Below are 15,272 nucleotides of genomic sequence, written 5' to 3'. Positions count from 1 at the left end.
TTTCTTTACAGTTGGCACTATGCATTGGGGCAGGTAGCGTTCTCCTGGCATCCACCAAACCCAGATTCTTCCATTGGACTGCCAGATGGTGAAGTGTGATAAATCACTCCAGAGAACGCGTTTCCACTGCTCCAGAGTCCAATGGTGGTGAGCTTTACACCACTCCAGCCAACGCTTGGCATTGCGCATAGTGATCTTAGGCTTGTGTGCAGCTGCTCGGCCATGGAAACCCATTTTCATGAAGCACCTGACGAACAGTTCTTGTGCTGACGTTGTTTCTAGAGGCAGTTTGGAACTCGGTAGTGAGTGTTGCAACCGAGGACAGGCGATATATATGCGCTACGCACTAAAGCACTCGGCTGTCCCATTCTGTGAACCTGTGTGGCCTACAGTGGTGTAAAGTATGTAGAAATACTTTAAAGTACTTTTTGGGGGGTATCTGTACTTTACTATACATTTTTTGACAACTTTTACTTTACTACATTACTATAGAAAATAATGTACTTTTTATTACATACATTTTCCCTGACACCCAAAAGTACTTGTTACATTTTAAATGCTTAGCAGGACAGGTAAATGTTCCAATTCATGCACTTATCAAGACAACACATTGTCATCCCTACTGCCTCAGATTTTGTGGACTCAAAAAACACAAACGTATAATTTGTAAATTATGTCTGAGTGTGCCCCTGGCTATCTGTACATAAAAACAAGAAAATGTTGACTGCTTTGCAAAGCAGTCAACATTTATTAAGCAAAGCTGTCTGCTTTGCTTAATATAAGGATACTTAAGTATATTTTAGCAATTACATTTTTATTTTTGATACTTAAGTATATTTAGAACCAAATACTTTTAGACTTTTACTCAATAAGAATTTCACTGGGTGACTAACTTTTACTTGAGAAACTTTCTATTAAGGTAACTATACTTTTGCTCAAGTATCACAATTGGATACTTTTTCCACCACTGGTGGCCTACCACTTCACAGCTGAGCCGTTGTTGCTCCTAGACGTTTCCACTGACTTGTTGGATCCTATGATGGTGCCACGTTGAAAGTCACTGAGCTCTTCAGTAAGGCCATTCTACTGCTAATGTTTGTCTATGGAGATTGCATGGCTGTTTGCTCGATTTTATACACCTGTCAGCAACGGGTGTGGCTGAAATAGCTGAATCCTCTCATTTGAAGGGGTATATACTTCTGTATATATAGTAGTTTGGATAGAGAGCTTGTTCCTACTTGATTAGAAAGGCAATTATACACCAATTGAACCCAATTCACTGAAAAAAATTGAAGAATTACACTTTGAATGCAAGTAACTTCTGCTCTTGTTTAAGATAGTGTGAAATATTAATCCCAAGGGACGGTAAAATAAAACTTGCCTTTATTGCTAAACATACACACACACACCATTTTTGTGCATGAAGCAAAATTATCTTGTCATTTTAGAGGAAAATCAATCATTAGCCTGCTAACTTTAATTAATGTATCTGCCATTGTACCAACTATCCATCAAATGTGTATAAAGGGAGTCATTAACCCTACTGTGCCTAACAGAATATTCAATAGGCCTATAGATCATCCTCTTTATCAATAAACTAGTCACTAGCTACTGCTTTTCCTGGGTTTTGGCTCCATCACACATGTTCTTGTACTTGTTCTTGTACTTTTCTAGTAAAGTACAGGATGCAATCATGAGGCTCCTGGCAAGAGGCAAAAGCCCTCAGAGGAAAGTGAGGTGTACAGTAATGGTGGACGCTCTATGCCCGCAATGGGTCCAAAAGGACCAAGTGAAATAAGTATACTTCGCTATGTATTTTTTTGGACAGTGAAGCTAACTTTTAATTTGGCTCTATATTCCAGCATTTTGGATTTGAGATCAAATATTTCATATGAGGGGACGGTACAGAATGTCATTTGAAGGTGTCATAAGTATTTGGACAAATTCAGTAATATGTGTATTAAAGTACTAATAAGTTCAGTATTTGGTCTCATATTCCTAGCATGCAATGACTACAAGATTGAGACTCTACTAACGTGTTGGATAATAGAAATATAAAAATAAATACTGAACTTTTGACTTCTTTAATACACTAAAAGTGAATTTGGCCAAATACTGAAAACACCTTCAAATGTGGGGACTAGATACATAAAGTGCTTTCATTCCTAAACGGTAAAACAGATATGTATAAATAAAAAAATACCCTCAAATAAAAGGTGACATTCTGTACTGTCGCTTCATGAAACATTTGATCTCAAATCCAAAATGCTGGAGTGTAGAGGCAAATTGAAAGTTTCAGCTTCGCTGTCCAAAGAAATATGTGAATATGTGGATGGAAATCATGATGCATAGTCACGGTAGGGAAGGAAGGGGGGGAGGTTGCGCAGTCATGTTAACAATCATAACAACTGCTCTATATCAGTGCGTCATGCCGTTTTATGCTGACGGCGGCCGTAGCATCTTTATCATTTGGACTTGGAGAATTGCATGTCTGGAGCCTGGCAGATTGAGTTACTGCGTCTTCAGCCCAACTACCGACCAGGGCTTCAAATCCTAATTGAAGGATAAGATTGATAAATCAAAGGAGCAGATCTATCTAGACTGGCAACACGCAGGTTGGGTACAGCCTATCGTGCATAATGGCCAACCACTAACCCAGCGGCACGCCACCCCATAGCCATGCAGTCCCCTTGCACTCCGACTCTCGATCCTCACAAAGTTCAACTCCAGAAGTTAAATGAGGCAGTAATACGGCTGCGGGAACATAGGGAAGACGTCTAAAAGGTCCCCATGGTATTTTCAATCATGTTTCAGACAGAATATATGTTTGGTTTGTGCGTGTGTATGTGTGGTGCCTTTGATGTTCCTTTCAATGAGCTGCGGCTTATTCCAGTGACATCAAAGCCCCTATCCGAAATGAGGGACAGAAGCGCCTGATTTTCCAACTGCCGCCACGGTGCGATGCGGTGGAGTCGGTGCCCTTGGCCACTTTTTTGATTACAGAATATGACCATGTGCTATTCACACCAACTGCCCGGAAGATGGACAGTAAGGTTATCTACACTCCCACACTTGACCAGTAATAAATGAAGACTTAAACAATTCTTGTCAGGTCATATTGATGGAGTTCCAGCTGTGTGTGTGTGTAAGGATAAGGTATTGTCCATAAGACATCCATAAACTGACAGGGCTAATTTAGCTCACAAGGGATCAATCTTAAACCTCAGATTCACTACCTTCTACTGTATGTATTGTATGTAGGCCTGTGTGTTTGCGTACTTCAGCTTTCTATGCGACGGCTGGCATCTCCCTTCGATGACTCCTCTAAGCAGCACATGTTCAAAGCTGCATGCCAGACCCTATCAGTGTGTACCGCTCCAGTGTTAGCTGTTGATTCACGTGATGTGTGGCAGCGTTCTTATGTAACTACAGGCTGTGGATAGGGCCCAAGCACATTACTTGGGCTCATTCATGGGGAAACAAGCCAAGTATGTTTTATTTATTTTAGGCTCCGAGCAAGGTTAGTTGTTTTTAGCTACAGTAGCATTTCTTGAAGGGACTTTTTTTTTAGGTGGAAATGTTTTAAGTGATTTTTTAAAAAGTGAGTTAACTTTATACTTTAGATGTAAAAGGCTGTAGACACGGGCCATACCTTTCTTTCACCAGAGTGGAAATGTATTTGGTCACTCATTCCCTCTACAGGGGAAGCTATAAATTCCATTCCCTCTATAGCCTCAGCTCCAGGCTTCGATCACATTCAGCTAGCAGTAAGCCACCAGCATTTTCAAAAAGTACAGTATTCATCATGTTTGTCTGTTGGATTATTTATCTTGTTGGATAGATTTGAACATGTACAGCATGGTAGAGTATTACACATATTGTTCCTGTTTCATACATGCCTCACATCATTTGTATTATTTTTTAAATGTAATTTCAAAGCTTATTCACTCCCTGCAGTGTCTAGCCAGCCACCTTAGTTTCCCTAAACCGATTACTGTCTAACCTTTTCTGTCAGCACGTTACCCCCCCCCCCCCCAAAAAAAAACAGTATTAGAAAACCTACTGTTCTGTACAGTCAGTTTGTCCCAGTGGATTGGAAAGTCACTCATCCAGACAGAGAAGCACATGAACCGCTAAAGAGGAGGAGGAGGTCCTCAACTTCTTGCTGTTAGTGCCTAGGCTAAGACAGTCCACTGGGCGCGCTCTCTAGGGTCCTGCTGCTGTGTTGTGAGTTAGGGCATGAGTCTGGCACTGACACACACAACCACCACGTTGGAGCTCTCCCTCTCTCTCTCTCTCAAAGGTCACGCACATCTCCTATATTCCCTCCCCATAAACTTGAAAGGGAATTAAAAGTACATGATAAAAGCAGGGTTGCTTTTTTTGTCCCTCCTTTCAGTTTCCCAATGGCAGTGTTGAATCGTTATGTAATTCTAATCTGGGAGGAACCTAATCTTCCTCCATTTCCAACACAGTTATTGGCTCCACCCTGAAACTAAACTCAATCTTCCACTTGACAAGACACAGAACGTAATGTAATCGCTTATGTAAAGTCTGAAAAATATGAAAGAAAACAGTGAATGAGGCCACTTAAGGCACACACACACACACCAAATTTTCAGGGACAGCAAAGTGGCTCAGAATAGACCTAATTATAGCTATAGTACCTGCACAGTGTTATGGATTGGAATCAGGGTGTGAAGAGTAAGGAGCCAGCGTGAGGTGGTTATTCAATTAGCACAGAGTCGGAGTACAGGGGAGAACTGAAAGAGCATCACAACAGAGGTAACCTGCCATATTCCAGGAGAGAACTATTAGACTGCATCACTAGCTATGGAAACAAACTACCCGTTTGGTGCTGTAGGGGTGCACCTTGGCTACATCGCAGCTATAAATCCCATCCCAAGAGAGAAACATGAAATAATTGAATAATTGATAGCCAACGGAGACACAATTCCATATTCCAGGAGAGTACACTGCCCACATACAGTTAACTACTATGTCTGAAATACATTTTATAATTTAATCTATCTGGTGTAAACTTTCATTTAAATTATACAGTATGAACATTGAGACAGCAGAAGCAGCACACTCCCATCCACATCAACAGGGAAGTGGAGAAGCTGAAAAGCTTAAAGTTCCTCGGCATACACATCACTGACAATCTGAAATGGTCCACATACACAGACAGTGTGTTGAACAAGGCGCAACAGCGCCTCTTCAACCTCGGAAGCCTGAAGACATTTGGGTTGGCCACTTTGACCCTCACAAAGTTTCAGATGCACCATTGAGAGCATCCTGTCTGGCTGTATCACCGCCTGGTACAGCAACTGCACCGTCCGCAACCGCAGGGCTCTCCAGAGGGTGGTGCGGTCAGCCCAATGCATCACCTGGGGCACACTGCCTGCCCTCTAGGACACCTACAGAAAGGCCAAGAAGATCATCAAGGGCCTCAGCCACACGAGCCATGGTCTGTTCACCCCGCAATCATCCAGAAGGCGAGGGCAGTACAGGTTAGAGGTCGACCGGCATGGCCGATTAATTAGGGCCAATTTCAAGTTTTCATAACAATCGGTAATCGGCTTTTTTTGGACAATCCATGAGGAAACTGTGTGGCAGGCTGAGCACCTGTTACGCGAGTGCAGTGTCCAAAGGACCTTGAGGCTGCAAGGAGCCAAGGTAAGTTGCTGGCTAGCATTAAACTTATCTTATAAAAACAATCAATCTTCACATAATCACTAGTTAACCTAGTAATATCATCAACCATGTGTAGTTAACTAGCTTGTCCTGCGTTGCATATAATCAATGTGGTGCCTGTTAATATATAATTTAATCACAGCTTACTTCAATTAACAAAAAGAGCAATCTTCGCACAAATGTACCTAACCACAAACATCAATGCCTTTCTTAAAATCAATACACAGAAGTATATATTTTTAAACATGCCTATTCAGTTAAAATAAATTCATGTTAGCAGGAAATATTAACAAGGGAAATTGTGTCACTTCTCTTGCGTTCAGTGCAAGCAGTTTGGGCCGCCTGGCTCGTTGCGAACTGTGAACTAATATGCCAGAATTTTACAGAATTATGACATAACATTGAAGGTTGTGCAATGTAACAGCAATATTTAGACTTAGGGTTGCCACCCGTTAGATAAAATATGTAACGGTTCTGTATTTCACTGAAAGAATAAACGTTTTGTTTTTAAAATGATAGTTTCCGTATTTGACCATACGAATGACGAAAATCTCGTATTTCTGTGTTTTTTATATTATAATTATGTCTATGATTTGATATTTGATAGAGCAGTCTAACTGAGCGGTGGTCGGCAGCAGCAGGCTCGTAAGCATTCGGTCAAACAGCACTTTACTGCGTATGCCAGCAGCTGTTAGCAGTGCTTGAAGCACAGCGCTGTTTATGACTTTTAAGCCTATCAACTCCCGAGATTAGGCTGGCAATACTAAAGTGCCTATAAGAACATCCAATAGTCAAAGGTATATGAAATACAAATGGTATAGAGAAAAATAGTCAACGCGTCATAATTCCTATAATAACTACAACCTAAAACACCTTAAACTGGGAATATTGAAGAACTGGGAATATTGAACCACCAGCTTTCATATGTTCTCATGTTCTGAGCAAGAAACTTAAACGTTAGCTTTTTTTACATGGCACATATTACACTTTTACTTTCTTCTCAAACACTGTTTTTACATTGTTTAAACCAAATTGAACATGTTTCATTATTTATTTGAGACTAAATATATTTTATTTATGTATTATATTAAGTTAATAAAAAAGTGTTAATTGTTCATTCAGTATTGCTGTAATTGTCATTATTACAGATATATAAAAATCATCCGATTAATCGGTACCGGCTTTTTTAGGTCCTCCAATAATCAGAATAGGTATCTGCGTTGAAAAATCATAATCGGTTGACCTCTAGTACAGGTGCATCAAAGCTGGGACCGAGAGACTGAAAAACAGCTTCTATCTCAAGCCCATCAGACGGTTAAAAAGCCATCGCTAGCCAGCCTCCACCCAGTACCCTGCCCTGAACTTAGTCACTGTCACTAGCTGGCTACCACCCGGTTACTCAACCCTGCACCTTACATAGGCTGCTGCCCTATGTACATCGACATGGAACACTGGCCACTTTAATAATGGAATACTGGCCACTTTAATAAATGTTTATGTACTGTTTTACACATTTCATATGTATACTACTGTATTCTAGTCAAGGCCTATCCTATTCAACCCCTTCCCTTTTTTTTGGTGGCAGGTGGTCAGAGCGTTGGGCCAGTAACCGAAAGGTTGCTGGATCAAATCCCTGAGCTGACAAGGTAATAATCTGTCTAATTTAACCCACTGTACCCCAGGCACCAAATACGTGGATGTCGATTAAGGCAGCCTCCCGCACCTCTCTGATTCAGAGTGTTTGGGTTAAATGCGGAAAACACATTTCAGTTGTACAACTGACTAGGTATCCCCCTTCCCCCCTTTCAACTATTGCTGTACATATACTATTCTATCATTATATATTCTACAGATACACTACATATTCTATCCATATACTGTCCATAATGTATGTACATCCAATCCCATCACACACACACACACACACACGCACACACACATACACGCTTATCCTTCACTCTGCCGTCCAACTCAACCCAAACCAAAAGTTTGGACACACCTACTCATTCAAGGTTTTTTTTTTATTTTCACTATTTTCTACATTGTAGAATAATGGTGAAGACATCAAAACTATGAAATAACACTTATGGAATCATCTAATAACAAAAAAGTGTTAAACAAATCAAAATATATATTTTATATTCACGGTGACACCGTCAGGGATTTATTTAGAATTCAAGGCACACTTAATCAGCACGGCTACAACAGCATTCTGCAGCAATACGCCATCCCATCTGGTTTGCACTTAGTCCCACAATCATTAATTTTTTCAACAGGACAATGACCCAACACATCTTGAGGCTGTTTAAGGGCTATTTGACCAAGAAGGAGAGTGATGGAGTGCTGCATCAGATGACCTGCCTCTACAATCACCTGATCTCAACCCAACTGAGATGGTTTGGGATGAGTTGGACCGCAGAGTGAAGGAAAAGCAGCCAACAAGTGCTCAGCATATGTGGGAACTCCTTCAAGACTGTTGGAAAATAATTCCAGGTGAAGTTGGTTGAGAGAATGCCAACACTGTGCAAAGATGTCATCAAGGCAAAGGGTGGCTTCTTTATATAAAATATATAATTTAATAATTTAATTAAAAAATATATAACTTTTTTGGTTACTACCGATCCCCTGTCTTATTTCATAGTTCTGATGTCTTCACAATTATTCTACAATGTATAAACAGTAAAAATAAAGAAAAACACTGGAATAAGTAGGTTTGTCCAACCTTTGGACTGGTGCTGTGTATACTGTACAGTGCGTTCGGAAAGAATTCAGGCACTTTGACCTTTTACACATTTTGTTACGTTACAGCCTTATTCTAAAATGAATTAAATAACAAAAAAATACTCAGCAATCTACACACAATACCCTATAATGACAAAGCAAAACCAGGCTTTTAGAAATGTATGCAAAGGTATTGAAAATAAAACAGAAATACTTCATTTACGTAAGTATTAAGACTCTTTGCTGAGTGACAAGACATTTAGCTCAGGTGCATCCTGTTTCCATTGATCATCCCTGAGATATTTCCACAACTTGATTGGAGTCTTGTGGTAAATTCAATTGATTGGATAAGATTTGGAAAGGCACACACCTGTGTTTAAGGTTCTACAGTTGACAGTGCATGTCAGAGCAAAAACCAAGCCATGAGGTCGAAGGCATTGTCTGCAGAGCTCTGAGACAGGGTTGAGTCGAGGCACAGATCTGGGGAAGTGTACCAAAAAAATTCTGCAGCATTGAAGATCCCCAAGAATACAGTGGAAGAAGTTTGGAACCACTAAGACTCTTCCTGGAGCTGGCAACCCGGCCAAACTAAGAATTGGGGGAGAAGGGCCTTGGTCAGGTGACCAAGAACCCGATGGTCACTCTGACAGAGGAATCCTTGCACCATCCTTACGGTGAAGCATGGTAGGGGCAGCTCCAGAGCGGTCAGGATCTCAGACTGGGGGCGACGGTTCACTTTCCAATAGGACAATGACCCTAAGCACACAGCCAAGATAATGCAGGAGTGGCTTCAGGACAAGTCACAATGTCCTTGAGTGTTCCAGCCAGAGCCCAGACTTGAATCCGATTGAACATCTCCGAAGAGACCAGAAAATAGCTGTATAGCAACACTCCCCATCCAACCTGACAGAGCTTGAGGGGATCTGCAGGGAGGAATAAGAGAAACTCCCCAAATACAGGTGTGCCAAGCTTGTAGCGTCATACCCAAAAAGACTCAAGGCTGTAATCACTGCCAAAGGTGCGTCAACAAAGTACTGAGTAAATGGTCTGAATACTTATGTAAATGTAATACTTTCGTTTTGAATACATTTTCAAACATTTCTAAAAACCTGTTTTTGCTTTGTCATTATGGAGTATTGTGTGTAGATTGATAAGGGGGAAAAAAATATTTAATGAACTTTAGAATAAGGCTGTAACGTAACAAAATGTGGAAAAAGTCAAGTGGTCTGAATACTTTCCAAATTAACTGTATATTTATACTCGGGACTCCGACATGGCTCATTCTAACATTTCTATATATTTCTTAATTCCATTATTTTACTTTTAGATTTCTGTGTAGTGTTAGAAATTACTGCACTGTTGAAGCTAGGAACACAAGCATTTCCCTACACCCGCAATAACATCTGCTAAATATGTGTATGTGACCAATAAAATGGGATTTGATGTGATTTGGAAAGTGTTCCACCTTGTGTCTATTATATGAAAGTGCTACAGTGGAAAGGTGGTAAAGATGACTTTCCATGTGTGGCTTCCTGCTACCATCTAGTGGTCAGTCAATTCCCATAACTCGCATCACACAACTCATTCAGTTTTAGGAGTGTCATAATATATATTTCATATATTTACATTGTGTCTAGTACACCATATATGCTGTCCCAGGGACACCATACCCATTTGTTGTCCCAGGACATCATACATTAGTATTTTTCTTTCTTTTAAACAATAATACTATGTACCAAAGAAGGCTGGTGAAGGGAGGACGGTTCATAAAAACTTCTGGAATGAAATAACGGGAATGGTAATAAACACATGGTAACCATGTGTGTGCAATGGTGGAAAAAGTACCCAATTGTCATACTTGAGTAAAAGTAAAGATACCTTAAATAGAAAATGACTCAAGTAAAAATGAATGTCACCCAGTAAAATACTACTTGAATAAAAGTCTAAAAGTATTTGGTTTTAAATATACATAAGTATCAAAAGTAAAAGACAAGTATAAATCATTTCAAATTCATTATATTACATTATTTTTTGTTTATGGGTAGCCAAGGGCACACTCCATCATAATTTACAAACAAAACATGTGTTTAGTGAGTCTCCCAGATCAAAGCAGTAGGAATGACCAGGGATGTTCTCTTGATAAGTGTGTGAATTTGACAATTTTTCAGTCTGGCTAAGCAATAAAAAGATAAGTACTTTTGGGTATCAGGGAAAATGTTTGGAGTAAAATGTATATTATTTTATTTAGGAATGTAGTGATGTAAATGTTGTCAAAAATATACAGCATATTCTGTATTCAGACCCCTTGACATTTTCCATATGTTGTTACGTTACAGCCTTATTCTAAAGTACTTTTCCCTCATCAACCTACGCACAATACCCCATTATGACAAAGTGAAAACATTTTTTTATAAATTTGTGCACATTTATTAAAAATTCAAAACTGAAATACCTTATTTACATAAGTATTTCAACCCTTTGCTACGAGACTCAAAATTGAGCTCAGGTGGATCCTGTTACCATTGATCATCCTTGAGATGTTTCTAACACGATTGGAGTCCACCTGTGGTAAATTCTATTGATTGGACATGATTTGAAAAGGCACACACCTGTCTATATAAGCTCCCACTGCACACAGTGCATTTCAGAGAAAAAGCTAAGCCATTGGTTCGAAGGTATTGTCCGTAGAGCTATGAGACAGGACTGTGTCGAGGCATCGATCTGGGGAAGGGTACCAAAACATTCCGCAGGATTGAAGGTCCCCAAGAACACAGTGGCCTCCATAATTCCTAAATGGAAGAAGTTTGGAACTACCAAGACTCTTCCTAGAGCTGGCCGCCTGGCCAAACGGGGGAGAAGGGTCTTGGTCAGGGAGGTGAACAAGAACCTGATGGTCACTCTGACAGGGCTCCAGAGTTCCTCTGTGGAGATGGGAGAAACTTCCAGAAGGACAACCATCTCTGTAGCACTGCACCAATCAGGCCTTCACGGTAGAGTGGCCAGACGGAAGCCACTCCTCAGTAAAAGGCACATGATAGCCCGCTTGGAGCTTGCCAAAAGGCACATAAAGACTCTCAGAACATGAGAAACAAGATTCTCCGGTCTGATGAAACCAAGGTTGAACTCTTTCGCCTGAATGCTAAGCGTCACATCTGGAGGAAACCAGGCAACGCTCATCACCTGGTCAATACCATTCCCTATAGTGAAGCAAGGTGGTGGCAGCATCATGATGTGGGGATGTTTTTCTGCGGCAGTGACTGGGAGACTAGTCAAGATCAAGGGAAAGATGAAAGGAGCAAAGTACAGAAAGATCCTTGATGAAAACCTGCGCCAGAGCACTCAGGACCTCAGACTGTGGTGAAGGTTACCCTTCCAACAGGACAACGACCCTAAGCATCCAACAAAGACAACACATGAGTGGATTAAGGAGAAGTCTCTGAATGTCCTTGAGTAGCCCAACCAGAGCCTGGACTTGAACCCGATCAAACATCTCTGGAGAGACCTGAAAATAGCTGTGCAGCGACGCTTTCCATCAAACATGACAGAGCTTGAGAGGATCTGCAGAGAAGAATGGGAGATACAAATACAGGTGTGCCAAGCTTGTAGTGTCATACCCAAGATGACTCAATGCTGTAATCACTGCCAAAGGTGCTTCATCAAAGTACTGAGTAAAGGGTCTGAATACTTATGTAAATGTTTTACTTCAGTTTTTTAACTTTAATACATTTTCAAAACAGTCTAACAACCTGTTTTTGCATTGTCTTCATGGTGTATTGTGTGTAGATTGACAATTGAATCCATTGTAGAATAAGGCTGTAACGTAACAACTGTGGGTAAAAGTGAGGGGCCTGAATATTTTCCCGAATGCACTGTATATAGTACAGATACCCCAAAGAACTACTTGAGGATTTTTCACTTTAGTACTTTACATCACTGTGTGTGTGGTGTATTTGATACCATTCTGTTAACTCCATTCCAGTCATTACTAAGAGCCCATCCTCCCAAATCGAGGTGCCACCTGCCACCTGTGCTCTGTACCTTCAGTGTCAGAAATGGGTTGTGCTGAGTAGTGACATACTGAACCCCTCGGTAGCAGCTATACATCATGCAGGTGTAATGGCCTACTGGAAATAGAAAAAATATATACATACATGTGCACAGGCTGGTTTCATATGGCATGTCTCGTTTGGGCAAAAGTTCGTCCTCTGTCCTCTCTCCTCCGTGACCCGGAAACCAATTAGTGGTCGAGGAGTGTGTCATTGGGCATTTGAGTGGTAAAGCGTAAGTAGCCGGCTGTAGATTGCATGTCCGCATCACTACGGCCTGCAGCATATTTATTTTATTCTCAACCTTTGTTGCTTTTGTCAGTAAGCATGTAAAGAGTAGAATTGATTCAAATCACATGAAGGACAAAAACACTCACTGTACAGAAAAGGATTACACTACATCTACACCAGTTCACATAACTTACTCACGTAACAATATGCCAAGCAATATGCCAAGCAGTCAAAGGAACTTGGTATTCACCCCAAGACTGGTGTCTGGGGTACTTGCTCATTAAGGGACAGTTTCCCGGACACAGATCAAGCCTTAACCCCAAACCCTACTATAAACTGAAGTAGTAGAATGAGCAGTAGGTTTACCTAACGGCATCCTAACTGTAACTTTAGCTTTCTTGATCTGATCTTTAGCAACGGTAGTCCAACCAATATTCTCAATAACTTCTTTCCCATTGTTGCTGGAGTCATCGGATTCAAACTCGACGTCTTCATTCATCTTCCTCAAGCCCGGATAGACATAACCATGAGCATCCACATCGCTTTCGCTATCGGATGCACTCTTAGAGGCCATGCACCCTCCATTGCTCTCAACCCTTTAACCTAACTCCTAACCTTAACCTTGTTTAAAGTGAATGTCTAGATACCCATACAGTAGGTTGCGTGTTTGAATATCATCACGGACAACTTTCGAATTTTAGCTAATTAGCAACTGTTCAACTACTTCCTACTTTTTTACCTACTTTGCAGCTATTTAGCATATTAGCAAACTCTTCCCCTAACCTTAAACCCTTTAACCTAACTCCTAACCATATCCTTAACCCTAACCTTGATCCCTAACCCCTAGCCTAGCTAACATTAGCCACCAAGCTCTGCTTCTTAACCCAAGCCTGATGGGCCCCGACACTATACATCTGGTTAGGGCCAGGTAGGCCCTGTTTTTCATCAATTACTGGGGTAAGGGCAGGGCTCCAGTATCACGAAATTGATCACTAACATTTTGAATCTGAGCCATTTGCGCGTGCTCTGCGCAGTAAGTACAGTCCTTATCTGACTAAGATCATACCATGACGTCAGAAGTGCTTCAACCTTGTTAAATAAAAGACAGGAGAGATTATTTCACAGAAAATAATATGTTTAGCGTGACAAAAATGAGCTAACATCTAACTGCTCTCTTATGTCTCTTCATTGAACAGCTGAAGCAGAGCCGTTGCTATGAATACTCACAGACTCAGAGCGCCATGAACAGAGCGCATGCAGAGCGAGCTGTGAGCAAGGAGTGAGTGACAGCAGCTTACTAAGATTTTGGGCAGGGCCTTAAATTTGGCAGAAGCAATTGGGCCTGGGTAGGGTCTGAATGTCGTGGGCATGGTTAGGACTCGGACTTAACCTTCATGCCTGTGCAGGGCTATGGTTAGCATTAGCCACCTAGCCACATATCTAACATTAGAGTCAACAAATTGGAATTCGTTACGTATCACACGCATTGTTAATTCGTATCATAATATTTGAATTGTAATATAATTATATTAAATACATATTGCATATAAAATATATTTTCTCATATAGAAAATAAAATATGTAAGAAAATCTTCCTCTCTGCAACATGCATTCTGATATGCTTTCTGGCCTTGCTAAACATGGTAACCATTTACTGTAGCTGTCAGAAAATAATGGTATATACCCATTAAAAACAGTCTATTATGACTTTTCCCCTTATTAGAATGCGCCATCAAATCTTTCCTCCTCTGTGAACTTTAAATATTAATTGCCACTGTGACCCTTTTCCTGGGGGTTTAGTCTCGTAACGGTCCAGTAACTGCATGTATTAACCCAGAGGCATATGCATTTTCATCACTGCACTACTGTTGCAGTAGCCTTATGTTCTCCACGAGAGAGCAGCATTGTCACATCACGTGCTACAACAAGACCTGCCCCCTTTTGATCAAATTAGCTAGAGGATACTCTTTCTTCTATGATGGGAGTGAACAGCTCCCAGAATCTCAGGATCTGCTGTGTGGCAGATAGCAGAGCAGTTCAAACACATCCAGGACCAGGCTATAACTCCTATGGTTGTTGCGACCAAGAGAGTTGGCAAGAGAGCACAGACATATCTGGGACCAGGCTAGGTGGCAGAGGCTGCAGGTGTGGTTCTTCTCCTCCCAGTTAGTGAAACCTCTTATAACCTGTTTCCGATGGTTTTTACACCAATCCAGCCTCTGGCATGAATCGGCGCACGTGACTCCCTGTCTCTAAGGCCTCTCAGGAGATGTGGAATGCAGAAAATATTAATATTTCATAAAGACAGGCACTCAAGCACTAAAAAGCTACACTGACATGCTGATACAGGTCCTTCAGAAAGTACTCAAACCTCTTGACTTATTCCACATTTTGTTGTGTTACAGCTTGAATTCAAAATGGATTACATGTATATTTCTCTCACCCATCTACACACAATATCCCACATAAGTGAAAACACGTTTTTAGAAATTCTTGCAAATGTATTGAAAATTAAATACAAAAATCTCTCAATTCCATAAGTATTCACACCACTGAGTCAATACTTTGTAGAAGCAT

This window comes from Oncorhynchus clarkii, chromosome 20 (assembly GCF_045791955.1).
Source record: "Oncorhynchus clarkii lewisi isolate Uvic-CL-2024 chromosome 20, UVic_Ocla_1.0, whole genome shotgun sequence".
NCBI classification, from domain to species: Eukaryota; Metazoa; Chordata; class Actinopteri; order Salmoniformes; family Salmonidae; genus Oncorhynchus; species Oncorhynchus clarkii.
This window is presented reverse-complemented; position numbering follows the sequence as displayed.